This window comes from Astatotilapia calliptera, unplaced genomic scaffold (genome assembly GCF_900246225.1).
Source record: "Astatotilapia calliptera unplaced genomic scaffold, fAstCal1.2 U_scaffold_150, whole genome shotgun sequence".
Classification (NCBI taxonomy): Eukaryota; Metazoa; Chordata; class Actinopteri; order Cichliformes; family Cichlidae; genus Astatotilapia; species Astatotilapia calliptera.
In genome coordinates this window covers 1,341-18,349 of record NW_020535675.1, presented here as the reverse complement: position 1 = coordinate 18,349, position 17,009 = coordinate 1,341, and the positions used below count along the sequence as shown (strand labels likewise).

The 17,009-nt window shown below is 37.3% G+C and overlaps 1 pseudogene; it reads right to left on the bottom strand.

The window, feature by feature from the left end:
• Positions 1-13,640: 13,640 nt before the first annotated feature.
• LOC113017577 (serine/threonine-protein kinase pim-1-like) lies at positions 13,641-16,178 on the bottom strand (annotated as a pseudogene).
• Positions 16,179-17,009: the final 831 nt, after the last annotated feature.

Here is a 17,009-nt window from a genome sequence, read left to right as displayed (position 1 = left end):
TTGTTTGTGTATTTATACACAAGCACTCATATATATTCAAATAATTTAAAAAAATGTTCATTTACTTGTTACTACCACACACCATATCCGGTCGTTGTTACTTGCCGGCTTGTGTAGGTAGGTAACAAAAGCTCTAGGTAACAAAAGCTCAATACTGCCCCTAGCATCCTGGAGCACTTCTGTTTGGCTTTTGTACGTATTTTGGAGTTTTTACGTGCTTCTGAGTTTTTACGTGCTTCTTAGTTTGTACGCGCTTCAGGGTTAGTACATGTTTTGAAGTTTGTACGTGCTGCTTTGTCTCTAGGGGCCACCGTAAATATACTTTTTTTTATTCACTCCACATAAAATGTAATAAATAAATCATATAATACAAAAACCAACTATTCACAGTTCAACTTTTAACTATTTAAATTTTCAGCTTTTTCTTTTTAAACAAATTTAAAGTGAAACAACACAAAACACTGCAAACCACAACACAATTACATATAAATTAAACTATGAAAACAAAAAGAAGATGCATATTCTCTGTCATATGGGCCTGCATAAATAAACTTTCTCAATCCTTTATCATCCGCAACTGAAAATAGTCGTGGATGATCACTATACCTTTCTAATGTGATGTTGTTGTCCCTGGCTTTCTTTCTGTCTCTCCCTCCTGCTCTGTGAGTGTTGCTACTGTGAGTGTAACTACTGCCCCCCCCCCTCCCCCCCCTCTGCAGTGCAAAGCACAAGGCTCGCATGCTGAGTGAAGCAGAAAAAAAAAGTGAGAGAGAGAGAGAGAGAGACCCATGGCTGGCGATAAGGAGCCGGCTCGTGTCGTTCACGTCAAAGACCCGGCTCTAAGAGCCATTTCGTTAGCGACCGACACATCACTAATTGCTGCCAGAAAGTACTCGTGACAATCTCTGAACAGTTAGAACACAGCAGATACCTCTGGTAACCACAGGTAATCATATTGGTCCAGATTAAAGATAAATAGATTATTAAACAGAGCACTGTTGGCCGAGTCTTCTCTGTCCACGAGTAAAAAGGTACTGTTTGAAAAGGTATTTGCCCCCTACCTGATAACTTAGCTTTTGCATATCTGTCACATTTGTTCTGGATTATCCAAAAAAAAAAAAATTAAACAAAGATATCAAGAAAAATAAAATGCTATTTTTCAATCATCATTTCATTTATTAAGGGAAAAACGCTATCCAAAAAGTAATTGCCCCTTTTTGTTAAATCATGAATTAACTGTGATTAATCAAAGATTTTTGGAAAGCTAAATTCAATTTCATCATCTGATTATTACCAGACCTGTTGAATCAAGCAATCACTTAAATAGATCTTGTGAGACAAATTCAAGTACGCTAAATGATCTCAAAAAGCAACACATCACACCAAATTCTAAGGCTTTGGGACTCCAGTAAACCAAAGAGAGCCATTTTCCACAAATGGAGAAAATTTGGAACAGTGGTGAACCTTTCCAGAATGACCGGCCTTCCTAAATTACTCCAACAGCCCAGTGACGACTCATTCAGGAGGTCACAAAAGAACCCAGAACAATATTTAAAGAACTGCAGGCCTTAACCTGTCTCGGTTAAGGTCAGAGTTCATGATTCAACAATAAAACATTTTTTTTTAAAAGAGACTGGGCAAAAATGGCATCCATGGGAGAGTCCAAGGAGAAAGCCACTGCTGGCCAAAAGGAACACAAAGGCTAATCTCACATTTATCAAATAACACCTTGGGGATCCTTTCTGAAAATATTCTGTCGACTGATGAGACAAACGGAGCTTTCATTAAGCTTTGTTTAATATTAAGATTTGTTTGATGATCTAAAACACATGTGTCAAACTCAAGGCCGGACATTTATATCTAGCCTGCGAGATCATTTTATATAGATTTATTATTATTGTTATGCATGGCCCGGCGATATGAGGCGCTAATAACACACAAACTACAGTTCCCATAATGCAGCACTGCAGCCTCCTTGCTGAACGCTAGCTAGCTGGGAACATTCCCGCATCAATCAAGTCAAACTTCTATTATTGCGAAGCTAGCCCCTCACAATGGCGAAGAGACCGGTGGGAGGCTGAATATAGGGCTTTGGAGTTGACGTCACGTTGCAGTGCATTGTGGGATCGCGGTGCCATGTCAGTAGGCCAGAAAGCAAAACAAGCGCACAATGTTGGAGTGTTGGAATTCGGACTGCCAGAACCAAAATCAGCGCAAAAGACAAAGGGCTGTATCGCGACCGATTGCGCCCAGACGCCAAGAGACGGTACTTTGAAAAAATTGCGTGCATTGGTAATGTGGACCCGTATGAAATAAGGACGTGGAGTGGGAACCCAGACGACCACTGTGACCTAGTTGTGTGGACACAGAGAGACCTTGCTGTGATACGCATCTTCCCTGATGTGGATTTCTGGGAACCGTGTTTAAAGCAAGCACAAGACTTCTTCCTTAAAGTGTGCCTTCCTGAAGTTGTTGGGAAATACTTCTCCAAACAACGTGCTGCTCTAAATAGCCTGTAATGTTTCATTTTGTGGTTCAAGATTGATGCCAGCTGTGTGTTGACATGTAAATAGTTTGCATTTCATTTTTTTTTCTTTCAACATTATGTTTATTAAAGTTTTACATATATACATATATAAAGTACATACACAAACAAATTTACACAATAAACGAAACACAAGGTACATTCAATGAAAGCACTTGAGTCCATGAGACCTCTGACAGATTTTAAAGAATAATTTTCAGATTGCAGCATATGGTTGTGGTCCTGTACAGGGAATAGCTAGGCTGTCCCTGTCTCATACAGTAAACCAGATAGATCTTTAGTCCCAATATACTGGATGTAGCGCCCCCAAATTTTCTGGAAAATTTCTTGTTTATCTTTTAGAGTATATGTAATTTTCTCTAATGGTAAACATAAAGATAATTCTTTGAACCTTGCATTTCATTTTTATGTACTTGCTAAGTACATGTGAACAGATCAAGAATAAAAAAACAAACAAACAAGTATACTATTCTTTTCTGTTTTATTGAAACTACTTCACACAAAGTACAATTATTTACAATGAACTACACATGCAACACAACAGCTTTATGAATACTCAACAAGAGCAAGTTTCATTTGGCCCTGGTTTGACCACCACACTGGGGCACATATTCACCAAAACACAGCAAACAAGCAAACAAGCAAGTCTTTTTGCACTTTGACATTTGTTTTACTTTTCAGATCTGAAACCTATAACTTTTATACTGTATGTGTTTTGAGTCTACGGGGACTTACTTACTTTTAGCACGTTTAGCAGTTGATATTGGCTTCTTTTTTCAGTACTGGAGCTTCCTGCTCATTGAAGACTTTTCTAAAAGGAAATGCTTAATCCAAAATGGCGTTTTAAGGGCTTGGATTAATGTCAATTTCAGCAAATATTCTTTCTTATGTTAAAAGAACATGGATCTCTGTCAGTGATAACTTCTGACTTTATAACTCAAATTTTAAGAGAGAGCTTCACTGCTAAGCTTTCATCTGTGTGGGGTTCAAATCCCTTATTCAGATTAAGATTAAGATTTTATGTGACATTACATTGGCAAAAATTAAATTTACTTGAATAATGTGAGTATTGGAGTAAGTACTTGAGTAATTTTTGAATAACTTTAATTTTGTAATGTGCATATTTTATGAATAATGATTTTTCAATACTTTAATCTACTGAATAAGTAAGAATTAGACTTAATAATCTTTTTACTTTAAAAAGGGAAATTGTGTACAATCTTTTATTCTCCAAAATGCACATAATAAAAATGTTTTGGGGAATGTATATGCTTTTTAAAAACCAATTGCTTCTTACCTGATGCATGCTATAACTTTCAGCAAAACTGAACTAAAATTTGTTAACAAGCTTACCAAATAAGAAATGTTTTGTGAATTTTCTTTGCAGAGCGACTGGAAAGCCGGCTGTTATCAAAGCCCACATGCCCTAAAAAGGAGGGCGCGCTGGCCAGTAATGAGTTCATCACTAAGTTTAAGATAAGAGTTGATCAGAATAGAGGCGATGATGAAAGTCTGGAGCATCAGTTGGAGGCTGCCAACCTGTCTGATGAATCGTTCGAGGCCCAGACAGAAGTCAACGGACAAATATGATCACAGACATTTTAAAAACGCGAGTTGAGAGTTAAGGGGGAAAAATATTGTAATAAGTATATATTTGAATTGCACACTAAGATATAAAGTGATGGCAGCGAGCACAGTGTTGCAGGATTTAATTAAAAACACATCTGACTAAGACCAACTGAAATTTAGAGTTGTGTATAATAAAGTTTATTCATGATTAATAAAACAAATCTGTAATATTTTTCTTTCTCTTTTGTCCATTTGAATCTCGCTACAGCTTAAATAAAAGAAAAGAATGTGTTTTGAATAAATTAAACTCTATTCTCTCTTTTTCTTTCTTTCTTTTTTTCTTGGTGGGTTTTCATTTGCAATCAAACGCAACATTATACAATTATATAGTATAGTAAGAAATATCCTTTAACTTAATTTAGTATTTGTTTTTAATTTTTGTTTTTATTGTTTCCCCTTCAGTTTTGTGCTTATCACATGTTCTAATCTGACATATTATGCAGTAAATTATTTTTGCAATAACTTAACAGGCCATTGTGGGAGCCAACATTCACTTATAAAAGACATATTTGTATATTCTGTGGGCTGCTTTATGGTTGTGTCATTTAGAAACATAAGCCACAACAGACTTCCACTGGAGAGTACTTAAAAATTTATTTTTATGTAAAGATATTTTAACAACTACTATACTAGGAGAGAACCTATTGTTACATGGATTAATTGTACAAACTGTAGAGAAATAAGTTTAAGCGTGCAACTTTTTATTCATTTTTAACTGTATTAATGTTTTTATGTTGATACAGCCGCCTCATATCTGTTTCCTCAGTGTTTTTTAAACCATGTACTCCATCTATGAGTAAGAACATGAATAAATTCCTTTCCAAATTTGTAGTTCTTTTTTCCAACTGTTTTTAGTACATATGTAACATTTCTTTACACACAAATGCAGGTATTCTTTTGCACCAAGACGTTAAAGAAATGCTAAGAAAAAATGAAAATACTACATTGCAACCTGTGTGTGTGTGTGTATCTGTATCTATATAGATACAGATATATATGTGTATTCGTACCCTTTTTTCATCATCTAGTTTCCTGTGCCAGATCTTCTACTGATCGACTGAGGCAGACATGTAAAAAAAACATGAACTAAAGAATATTTCTGTATATAAACAGGACTTTAAATCTTTATCAACAGCTACTTTAGAGGAAATTCTTCAATAAACTGCAAGGCTCAACTCAGAGGACAAAACCCAACCTGTTATAAATAGTGTGACAGCAAACTTTCTCTTGTGTAAAGTTACAAATAGGAGTAATTATCCACAGGAGCTTTTATACATAATGAAGTTATAATTCGTCCTGTAGAAATTGTACACAGTAAATTTCCCAGTGTTAAATCAGCAGTGTTAAAGTGTATTTACTCTAATAGAGTCATTATAACGACAGCTGGAGCAAAACGCCTCCCAGTGTGGGCGCGGAGTTAAAAGACTGAGTGTCAATGTTACTCTAGATAGAAAGCTCCTCCCACCACAGACTCCTTTTCAAACCGAGAGAATTTTTCACGATGCCATTTTCTTTACATCAGTTACACGTAAGTTATTCATATTCACTTATTAAAACCAACAATTTGACATTTTAAACACAGGTAGCATGTTAAAAAAGGTTACATTCCTTTTGTCCATGTTTATTATATATTTCATTTTGTACCTGAAGCAAATGTGACACTGTCTGTATGCTAACGTAAGGTTGTTAATTAGTGTTGGCTAAGACTGTAAGGCTTGTTAATTTATTTCAGTGTGTAGTGGTGATTGTGTTGTGTTCTAGCATGTTTGAAATTCCATTAAATTAAACCCTCCATGTGTTGGGAGCTACATATTAACATTAGCTAGCTAACAGCATTTTGGCTAACCTTGGTGCACGGGCAATTCGCTTGTTATTGCTACATTTTAAATTATGTAAGGCAATCATTAACTAATTAATATTTTACACTAATGTTACATCTTTAACTTCTTTTTGGATACCTAGCTATAGAGGTCGTTTTCAGTAAGGTTATTGTCTTATTTCAATTCCGCTGTCTTTAGCGATTTTACAGTTACAGTGATTACAACCAGCAGGCAGTATAAACTTGATAAAGTATCCAAAATATCCAGGATTCAGTTTGTAATGTTTTCTTTTAGTAGTTTGAACTTAAGATGGCAGTGTTTGTATTTGTAGTGAGTTAACTTGATGTTAACTAATGATGGTATTGACACAAGTTACCTTTTTCCATTTTTCCAGAGGGGCCGATGGCGATATGGCAGCCTCGCTTCTGTCAGTCTGCATCAGGGCAGCTGTGGCTACAACTGTAGTTTGCCTCCACCAGTGTGTGAATGTGAGAGTGAATGAATAGTGGCATTGTAAAGCGCTTTGGGTGCCTTGAAAAGCGCTATATAAATCCAATCCATTATCATTATTTTGGTTAGCAGACTGTTCAGTATGTTAAACTAAAGATGAAAAGAATACTGACTCCCTAGTGATAAGTTAGATCAGACAAATGGTAAAAGTACTAGTAATTATTTTAGTTTTGTATTGAGGAATATATTTCATGTAGGTGAAATACTCATTTAGTACAGGGCTTAAAAACTACAGCCAAGGGGTTGACATACATACAGTGTAAGAAATAACAATGCAAGGCTGTTTTACCGGTATTTATGGGACTGGTTTAATATTCACATTTTCTGTTTACAGTAGTTCAATGAAGAGCACTGACTATAAGAAATTACTGTCTACAGGAAGCATGCTGCTTAAAGCAAAACTGGGAGGTGTGCAGAAATTTGCTAGAGTATCTGAGCCAAGCCTTAAGGAATTTTGATTGCCGGTAAGAAACCAACATGGTATAAAAAAAGGTGTTCAATGTGCTTTAAGTTCTTTTTGTTATTTAGTCTCTTCAAACTGCATTTTATGATTAATTGAAAATGATCTACGTTTTGGAATCATCTTAGCTACGAATGTATATTTAGTGGAAAAACTGTATAATGTGAGTGTAACTCCTAATCTACCACTTATCAAGCATGTTACTGGCGCTTAATAATTTAGTTTTTATTTGTTTGAGTCACTTTTGAAAAAGCTAAGCAGAAGTTATTTGGAGACGACAGTGACTGCCGTTGGTTGAAAAGAGAGGTAAAAAAAACTTCAGTGGTGTTGCACACCATTTTATATTATTTTTTAAGATAAGATAAGATAAGATAAGATAGAACTTTATTAATCCCTCGGGTGGGTTCCTCTGGGAAATTCGACTTCCAAAAAGCACAGCAACGACCGAAGTTACAGTTACAGAATTGTTATATATATATATATATATATACACACACACACATATATAAATACAGAGACAAATATAAATAAAATATACAAAGGGGATAAATAGAATAAATAGGAATAAAAAGTAAAAATACAAGTGAATTACATATTTCAAGTATTGAATCTATTGCACTGTTGACTATTTACAAAAAGTATTGCACAAGGTATTGTACAGTGAGGTGAAGAGGCACTACAGCTTAGTTGTTCCCCCCTCCTTTGTCCTCCTGTTTCCCCTCCCTCTCCCCTCCAGAGAGGAGTTAAACAGTTTGATGGCGTGTGGGACAAAGGAGTTTTTAAGTCTGTTAGTTCTTGTCTTGGGGAGAAGCAACCTGTCACTGAACAGACTCTTCTGATTGTTTATGGCCGTGTGCAGAGGATGCCCAGCATTGTTCATAATGTCCATCAGTTTCTTTAATGTCCTTTTCTCTGCCACTGTCACCAGAGTGTCCAGCTTCATGCCGACCACAGAGCTAGCCTTCCTGATCAGTTTCTCCAGCCTGGATGAGTCCCTCTTTGCTGTGCTGCTCCCCCAGCACACCACAGCATAGAAAAGTACTCCAGCAACCACCGACTGGTAAAACATCCTCAGGAGCTTCCTGCAGATGTTAAAAGACCTCAGCCTCCTGAGGAAGTACAGTCGGCTTTGGGCTTTTTTATACAGGTGCTCTGTGTTGCATGACCAGTCCAGTTTATTGTCCACCCACAGCCCGAGGTACTTGTACTTGTTGACCACCTCCACCTCCTCCCCCTCTATCTGAACCGGCAGTGGACGTTCTCTGGACCTCCCGAAGTCCACAACCAGTTCCTTAGTCTTTGAGGTGTTGAGTTGCAGGTGGTTTGTGTGACTCCATGCGACAAAAGTCATTATTTTAAAGTCATTATTCAATACGTTGTTATTGTTAACCCTTTAAAGCGTCAGAGCAGCACGCTCCGTTTTGTGTAACTATTTTTAAATCCCTGTAGAACCTGAACCGTGTAAGCTAGTGCAATAATTTGTTTTGCATATGAAACCGGAGGAGTTGTACTTACATCTTATGCCATCAGCTTGTCCTCGGTCACGGTTTCCTTCCACATATAGCTTTGCAAAAACTGCATAAAAAGCGCTTGCAGGAACAAAAACATAATATTCCAGAAACACGCTTTGCCGATCCGATCAGCTGTTCGTAACACTTCCCACAGTGAAACAGACGTCAGCACGAATTATAGCATGTCCGCTATTTCCTGCCCAAAACCGGAAGTGACGTCATTTTCGTGGAAAATGTAGTTTTTTACTTATAGGCCTTAAAAGCTTATACTGGTGTTTTTATAAGTCACGTTTGACTTTTCTGAATAGTTTCTGCTTAGAACTCGAATTGCACTGCTGGAAATAGTTTATTTTGATGCACCTGCTGTTTTCTTTGCGAATTTGCATCATAGGATTGTTTTTTCGTTTTTCCTGCAGTATATAAAAATTGCTGTATCTCCAAAATAAAACTATGAAGACACTCAAAATAAATTTCCTGTTGTTGTAAACTATTTTTTGCAACTTTTTTGTATTTAAAGTTTTGAGGGATAAACCTCTTAAATTTCTCCAAGTAGAAATGTATGTAAAAAACAAAACAAAAACGATTTTCAATTTTTTTGTAGTTTATTGCACTTTTTTGCAATTAATGTAGTTACTATGGACTTAATGCATACATATTATTAAAATATGGGCTATAACAGTTGTATAGCAACTTGAAATGCTCCCACAAATGGCACTACAACATGTAAAAAATAACATAAGCTCTGGCGGACTTGGTTCTATAGTAGGTCGTAAGGGTTAAATAAATATCGTCAAATAATCGAGATCTCAATTTCAGTGAAAATAATCGTGATTATCATTTTTGCCATAATCGAGCAGCCCTAATGTCATGTAATCTTTTTGTTTACTCAAACTTGTGTGCTTGTTTCCAGCATTTGCAAAGTTTGGTGTGCCAGCTGTAACAAAAGGAGTGAAAGTTTTTGATAGTTCAGGGACTGAGTTGGATGATGATATATTTGAGGATATAGTAACAGATCCCTCAACTGGGTTATTAACCATCAAATATGAAAAAGGTTTGTTTGAGTGATGTGTGTTTCACTGGATGTCATTTTTTAATATCATTATTACATTGTTTATTAAAAAGAGTTTATAAAATGTGTCTATAGAGGGACCATGTAAACTCATTTGTTTTGCTCCTGTTTTTGAGGTCTGGAAACAGCTGCTGCAGAAGTGTCTCCTGAGCAGTCCCAGTTATCATCGCCACATTCATCAGATTCACAGGATATGGTCATCCTTTCAGACAGCCCTTTGAGGAAACATCAGAAGCTGGATGCAGAAGTTAAGCAAGTAAGAGTTAGCAGATTTCCACATTCTTCTAACAGTGTCATTTTTGTTTGTAGTTTAAGTGCTCTGAACTGCAGTGGTTATATCAACATGTAGAATGTTTTTTTTTTATTGTGTTTTCCAGTTGGTGGAATCGATTCTCACCAGCAAACCTGGTGGAGAACGTATAATAAATGAATACAATCGGACCAAGTCCCTGGTGGATGAAACCAGAAGAAAAACATACTGGTCAACATACTTGACAGACTTGACAGAAAAAAATGGGTAATTTATTTCTGGCCCTGTGATTTTACTATCATTTTCAAATTATTTTAAATCTCTATGAATTCCAGGGAAGCTGACTAGTTCTTTTCCTTTTGATCTTGCAGTACATCACCACCACGACAGGTAAAAGAAATGTATGCCAGAGGAATTGTAACCTTTTTCTCTTACCTCAGTGGCCTGTACTCCAAAAATGGCTATGTAAGTAGCCCATAGTAATAACTGATACAACCAAAATCACGTTTAAACATTTTAAATCCTGCTAAAATGTATGTTCTTATCAACTCTTCATTGTTACATAACTTATTTTGTTTATTCATTTATCAGTGTCTGTACATGTCACTCTCCAAGGAACATTATTATGATGGCGAGGGTAGCACCGGGTACTTGGCCTGGAGGATTAAAGCCATACAGAGATGCACTGCTAAAGGGAGGCGATTATCATCTGGAGGTAACATTTATAATTCAGTGGAAATACATAATACAGTTCCACATTGTGGTTCTTTATTAATAATGGTTATTAAATGTTGTTATTAGTTTTGATAAAGCTGTATTTCATATTGTCTAGCACCAGGAGATGGATCATCGAGTGAAGACCAGTGTGGTGGACCAACTGTCAGACGAGAGTTGCAGTTTGTTACAGAGAAGTTACTGAGTGAGGATGAGTGCAAGGAAGCAATCTCTCTGATGAAACATTCAGCTGATGAAGACACAGTCAAGAAGAAGATGAAGTTGACATTTGTTTATCGACACAACATGGTCCTTGGCCTCCTGCTGTCAAGCAACATACTGTCTGTTTTTCCACGTTTCAAAGATATCAAAGGCTTGGTGAATATTTGTCATTACTTTGACAATGTAAACACACTTTAATATTTTGTAGAAAGCAGATATAATTCTCTATCCCTGTTACAGATCGAACAGGAGTGTATACTGATGTTTGGTTAGGATGTATCAGGCAGGTTGCTGGAGAGGTGGCCAACAACATTCAAAAGAAAGATTATCCAACAAGGCAGAAAGCTTCCTTCTACCAGTGACCTGGAAGAACTCTTGCTGGCAGCTGACTCTCCTGAGGATGCCACTGAAGTTAATGCTGACATTGGTGAGCTGTTGTTTCTTTGATTAGCACATTCATAGCATATATAATGTTTGTCACAGAACAGTTATCCTTTTTGTCTTTTGGGTCTACTCAAACATTTTATCAATGCATTGAAATATGTTGTTGATGATGACTTTATTAAAAACAAATAATTTTTGCAGGCTGGGACAGTGACCTCTCAGTAATTCTATTGCTATTACATCTGATTCCACCATCTGGTCAGGGTCGGAAGAGACCAGGAAAGGTGTCAGCTTCTCAAGCAGAAAGGCGTCTTGTGGTCTTCAAGAAGGTTTGTGTTTCTTTTCTATTTGTATGTTATGAATTACCAGTTTAAGAAACACTTTATTCTTATTGCCTGTCTGTATTTGTCTTTTCAGACTGGAACAAATATCCAAGAGCACCTTGATTCCATCACTACCAGCACTCAACCCTACCTCCTGGCTGTTGGGGTGAAAAAGAATGACATCCACCGGTTCTTCATTATTCTTGACAAGAATGCCATGCCATGCAAGTCTACCTCTTCACTTGGTACTGTTGATGAACTGTTTAAAGCACATTTTGTGTTTGGCACATCTTACAAACACTATGCTTTACAACATGTACATGTTCATCCAGACCACAGGTTTTAGAAAATATTTAAATACCAAACACCTTAACTATTTTGACCAGCAGGCTGACACTGATGTTAATCTACAGCCTGATGTGGCAGTTAAAGAAGTTAGCACTACAGGGGAGGTGATGTCAACTAATGTAGAAGAAACACCCACAACATCTGAAAAGGTCAAATAAGAGCACTTTGGATAGGTGTGCCTCTGCTGTTGCACAGCTCAGGGCAGCTGGATTAAGCCAATCTACTGTGAGTAGTTTTGTCTCCTCAATGGAGGAAGTGTTTTTTGAGATTCATACTCAGGCTAAAGATGCAGCCTTACAGAGTGTACCTTTACAGTACACCACAAGTAAAAATAAATATAATAGTAATAAAATAAAGCATTGGGAGTCCTTTAGCCTGGAAAGATTAGCTTTAGGACCAGGAAAGATGGTGACACTTGGAGAGCTGGAAGAAGGTCCAGAATTTGCTTGGAGCTGTGTTGTCTAGCAGTTTGTTTTCAGCTAAGTGGATAATAACACACAGTACAGAGTACCGCCCTGACTTTATCATCTGTACAGATGTAGTGTCTGAGATTCTGCTTTTTTGTAAGATCAAAAGTATTGTTGTGAAAGATGACATTGTGTTGCTCTGCGGAAAACTGATGGAAACCCTGTGTTTTGATGACCATCATCATGCATTTAGGGTCAGACTGCATCCCAATATGGTGCTGAAGGTGTTGAACATAAATGAGCTGTGTTGCTTCTTCAAATCAAGTATGGCATTTCAGATTCCTCCCTGTGTGTCGTTCCATATTGCCGTTTTATGCCGAACTAAATTCATTGTTTTAAAGTGTTTTATACACTACATGAGATGTTTTTATATTTTGAGCCTGACATAAAAATAAAGCTGTTAAATGTATTATCTAGTTGTGGTTTTTGCTCACTTGTTTTATATGTAAAAGCATTATTAAAAACCAGGTTTTCATGCTGCAAAACAGTGAATTGAGTGTAAAGGTAACACTACAGGAAGAGTTTTAGTAACATTACTTGGTGTAAAATTAATTACAAATTTTACTCTATGAGAGCTAATTTTTCACTAGAGATTAGTGTATGAATAACACAGTATAGAGTAACATGACACTACTAGTAGTGCTAAGTTGATTTAACACTATGCGGTGTTACTCAGTGTTAAATTTTTACTCTATTTAGAGTTAAATTTACTCTAAAATTTTAACACTATAGAAAGAGTTGATTTAACACCAATTCTGAATGGCACCAAATAGACTCGGAAACAGTGTTAAATTTAACTCTTTAAGTGTTAGTTTGACACTGCAAATTTTACTGTGTACATTTAAGCTATATAGTTCCCTCTGTGATAACTCTGCTATGAATGCCTCTTATTAACTTTTATGCTTTTACAACCCACTATGAGCAAACACTCAGCAACAGTGGGAAGGAAAAACTCCCTTCTTGAAGGAAAAACCTCTGGTAGAACCAGGAAATCTGTCTAAACTAGTTGGGGGTTAGAGCAACAGATGCAAGTCTTCAGATCATTTGCAGTGTGACTGTCTTTGTGCACACTTTAACCTGATTCAGTTTCTTATTTGTCAAAATGCACCATGGGTAAAAACAAAACAACAAAACAAAACAAAATAGTAATGAAGGAGAATCCTCAGCAAAGATGAATTAAACAAGTTTTATTTTGATCAAATTTTACTTTAAGTAAAACACATCTTTATTTGATGACATTGAAGTCATCAAATAAAGACAGTTTTGATGGAGCTCCTGACCCAGCCCAAGCTCTCTATGAAGACGAGGAAAAACTCCCCAGGGGGCCAGATCGATGGGAAGAAACCTCGGGAAAGCCCATTCAAAGAGAGATCCCCTTTCCTGGATGGCTGGGGGGGTTACAGGAACTCCAAAAAAGCTAAATTTTTATTTCTTTTCTTTTTAAGATTGACCCACTCTATCTATTCCTGTCCAACAGAAAAAAGAAAGGAAGTTACTACAATGTATCACACTTACATGATAAGGTGTGAATTGTGTGTTTGTGTGTGTTATCTTAGCCAGGGGTGAAGCTGGAGCTCCTCCAGTGTTGGGCGCTTCTCCGGGGCTAAAGCTAAACATGCCTCCAAGAAATTGCGGCATTCTTGAAAGAAAGAAAAGATCAAAAAGATGAAGATGATAGTTCTAGTGATCCAAGGCAGCAGTGAATCTGGAAGTGTGAAGTTTTCTTACCTGTGGACAGACGCTTTTTGATGCTCAGTTGCTTTGTGAGGAACCTCGCGGTACTAAAGTATCGTGCATGAAGCGCTTCATACAACACCACTCCCATTTGCCACACCGTGGTGGGTCCACACCTGTAGCAGCTCCTAATGTACCACTCGGGAGGGATGTGAAGAGGAGTGCCTAACAAACAGACACAATTGCAATTTCTTCTAAAACAAAAGACACAAATTGTTACATCTGTGAAAAGCAAGAGCAGAATATGTTACCATAGAAGATGCGATACAGAGATCGCTGTTTAACAAAGCAGCTCAGTCCAAAGTCAATGATGCGAACTCGAGGCACATCTGAGCCGGTCTCAATCAGAATGTTTTGTCCCTTGATGTCCCGATGAAAGATGTGTTTCTCCTCAAGTTCCTTTACAGCATCAACTAGTTGCTTCAGAATGACCTGGAAAAGATGAAAAACACAATAATGAGTTAATGCTTTTCTGCCTTGATTGAATGCTGTACAGTCTAAGGCTCTTCCAGTCAACTTACCTTGGCCGTGTCCTCTGTTAAAGTTCTTCCATTTTCTGCTTTGTATTTTTGCAGGTCCACAGCGGGGACAGGTCTCTCCAGCACCAGGATCAGCTCTTTGCCAAGGGTCGAACCACTCCAGCAAGGACACAGGTGCTGATATTCCCACTGACCCTTCTGCTTCACCTGCAAGTTTAAGCATAATGGCCACTTCCACCGAGAGCATCTTCCCCATTTTCATCCTGAAATATTACAACAAAGTGGATGATGAGGAACGCCGCATTCAATCCAGTAATGTGAAACTAATTCAAGTGTTGGACGCTTACCGCCACTTTGCAGTAGACTTTATTTTTGGGAATGTGTTTGATGGCAACCTAGAAGACACAGAGCATTGGTGAGCATTTCCTCAGTATGACATAATGAAAGGTGGAAACACAGCAGACGTCTCAGTTTACGATATTATCCATTATCTGCGTCACTGCCTGTCTTACTACCATCATCTGAACACTTACTGGAAAACGATCTTCTATCCGGTAGCCAGCAAACACTGCTCCGCAGCCTCCTTCTCCGAGCTGGTGCTCCTCCACATATCTGGCTTGGAATTCACCTGAACAGACAAAACAGCAAATCTGGTTTTATTACAGCTGTGACACAAATTACTCTCCTCTGTAGCCTAAATGTTCCTTCTGCCCTTCCCCTGAATATAAAACCCAAGCTGCTTGCTACTTACGTTTTGGTCTGCCACTGATTTTTTGCCCTGGTCCACATTCCTTTTTTTTTTCTTGAGTGGCTCTCTGTTGTCTCCCGCGGCCTTTCTTTTGCCATTTTTTGCGCACTCCTGTTTGTTGTTCAAGTCTGGAGATGTGGAAAACACCAAAAGCACATCAGCTCACTGGATGATAGACACAAACACTAAACACCAATATCTTAAACCTAGCAACCACACTTAATCTACCCCCTTATTCAACTAATTAGCCTACCTTTACCAGAGTCCAACGAGAAGGATGCTTGCTCCTCGTCACCGCTCGTTATGGTCGAGAAGTTTAGCCTTCTTTGCTTTCTTTGTTGTGCTCTCTTCATCTTGCACAACCTTGCGCTTCACACCTTTGACCACATCTGAGCTGGTGGAAGGACCAGCCTGCTCAGCGACCCTGCTCCTTTTTATTGGGGTCTTCTTTTCAGGACTGGCCTTTCTTTTAGCAGTCCTGCTCTTACAATCTATAAACGACAACAACACAGTGGTGAAAAGAGTCCCCGACATCAGGACTGGAAGCAGTTTGATGGCAAAGAATTTGAAATTGCTTTTGCTTAAATTATCACAAGTTTATTCTTGGGATAAAAAAAACTGACCAGTGCGAATTGATACTAGGTTCACTAAGTCTTAGATCTTGATGACACTTGTTGGTCTGTTTTTACTGTTGAGTCCAAGAATAAACTTATTACATTATTTTTACCAAAAGACCGGTAACCTTTCTTTGATTAGACATCTTGTATTAAAGCTATTTTCAATCAAACATATGATTCAAATACTCTAAAAATGATTCACATAGTGTCAACATTTCTAGGATTTGGATTTTACCAGGATTTTATTTTATTATTTTACTTACCTTGATCTCCTGAATCTTTCTTATCAGCTGGAGTGGTCATTTTTCTTGTTTCCTTTTTCATTGTAATTTTGGAGAACTTTTAAAATCGAAATGTAAACCGTAATGAGCTAAGATTGAGTTAATATTCCTTCAAATGTGCACCTTTCAAATGCTTGACTTTTCTAACTGAATTCTGTAAGTGAGCTTTATAAGTAAACTCTGGAAACTACGGCAACACAACATAGAATCTTGCCTTTCAGTGACTTCACTGACTGCCAGCAGTTCAAAGTAGTTTACAGAAAAACACTCTGGCAAACAGGCCATAATATTGTATATAATTCTATTTCATATCAGTTTAAACAGTTTCTTCATTATCTTCATCGTTTCAATAAGACCTCATGTATGATGACAGTATGAGATTTGTGGGTTGACCATCACACTAAACGGGGAGTGCAGAATATTAGGCAAGTTGTATTTTTGAGGAATAATTTTTTATTGAACAACAACCATGTTTCAGCATGAACCAAAAAACTCATTAATATCAAAGCTGAAGTTTTTGGAAGTTAGTTTTTAGTTGTTTTGGTTTGAGCTATTTTAGGGGAACTGTGTGTGCAGGTGAATTACTGTGCATAATATTAGGCAACGTAACAAAAACAAGATATATACCATTTAATTTACAAGTGAAACAATATAACCTCTCCAACATTCACAAATATAACATTTTTGACATTCAAAACAAAACAAACAGAATCAGTGCAATATAGCCCCTTTCTTTGCAGACCTCAAAATAAATCAAATCAAAACTTTATTGTCACATCACTGTGGACCGGTAAAAGTTGGTACAGCACATATGAGGTGACAATTTTGTTGCGAGCTTCAGCAAGCAAAGAGTTGGTGCAAAATTACAATAATTGGTAAACAAGCAAAATACAAGAAT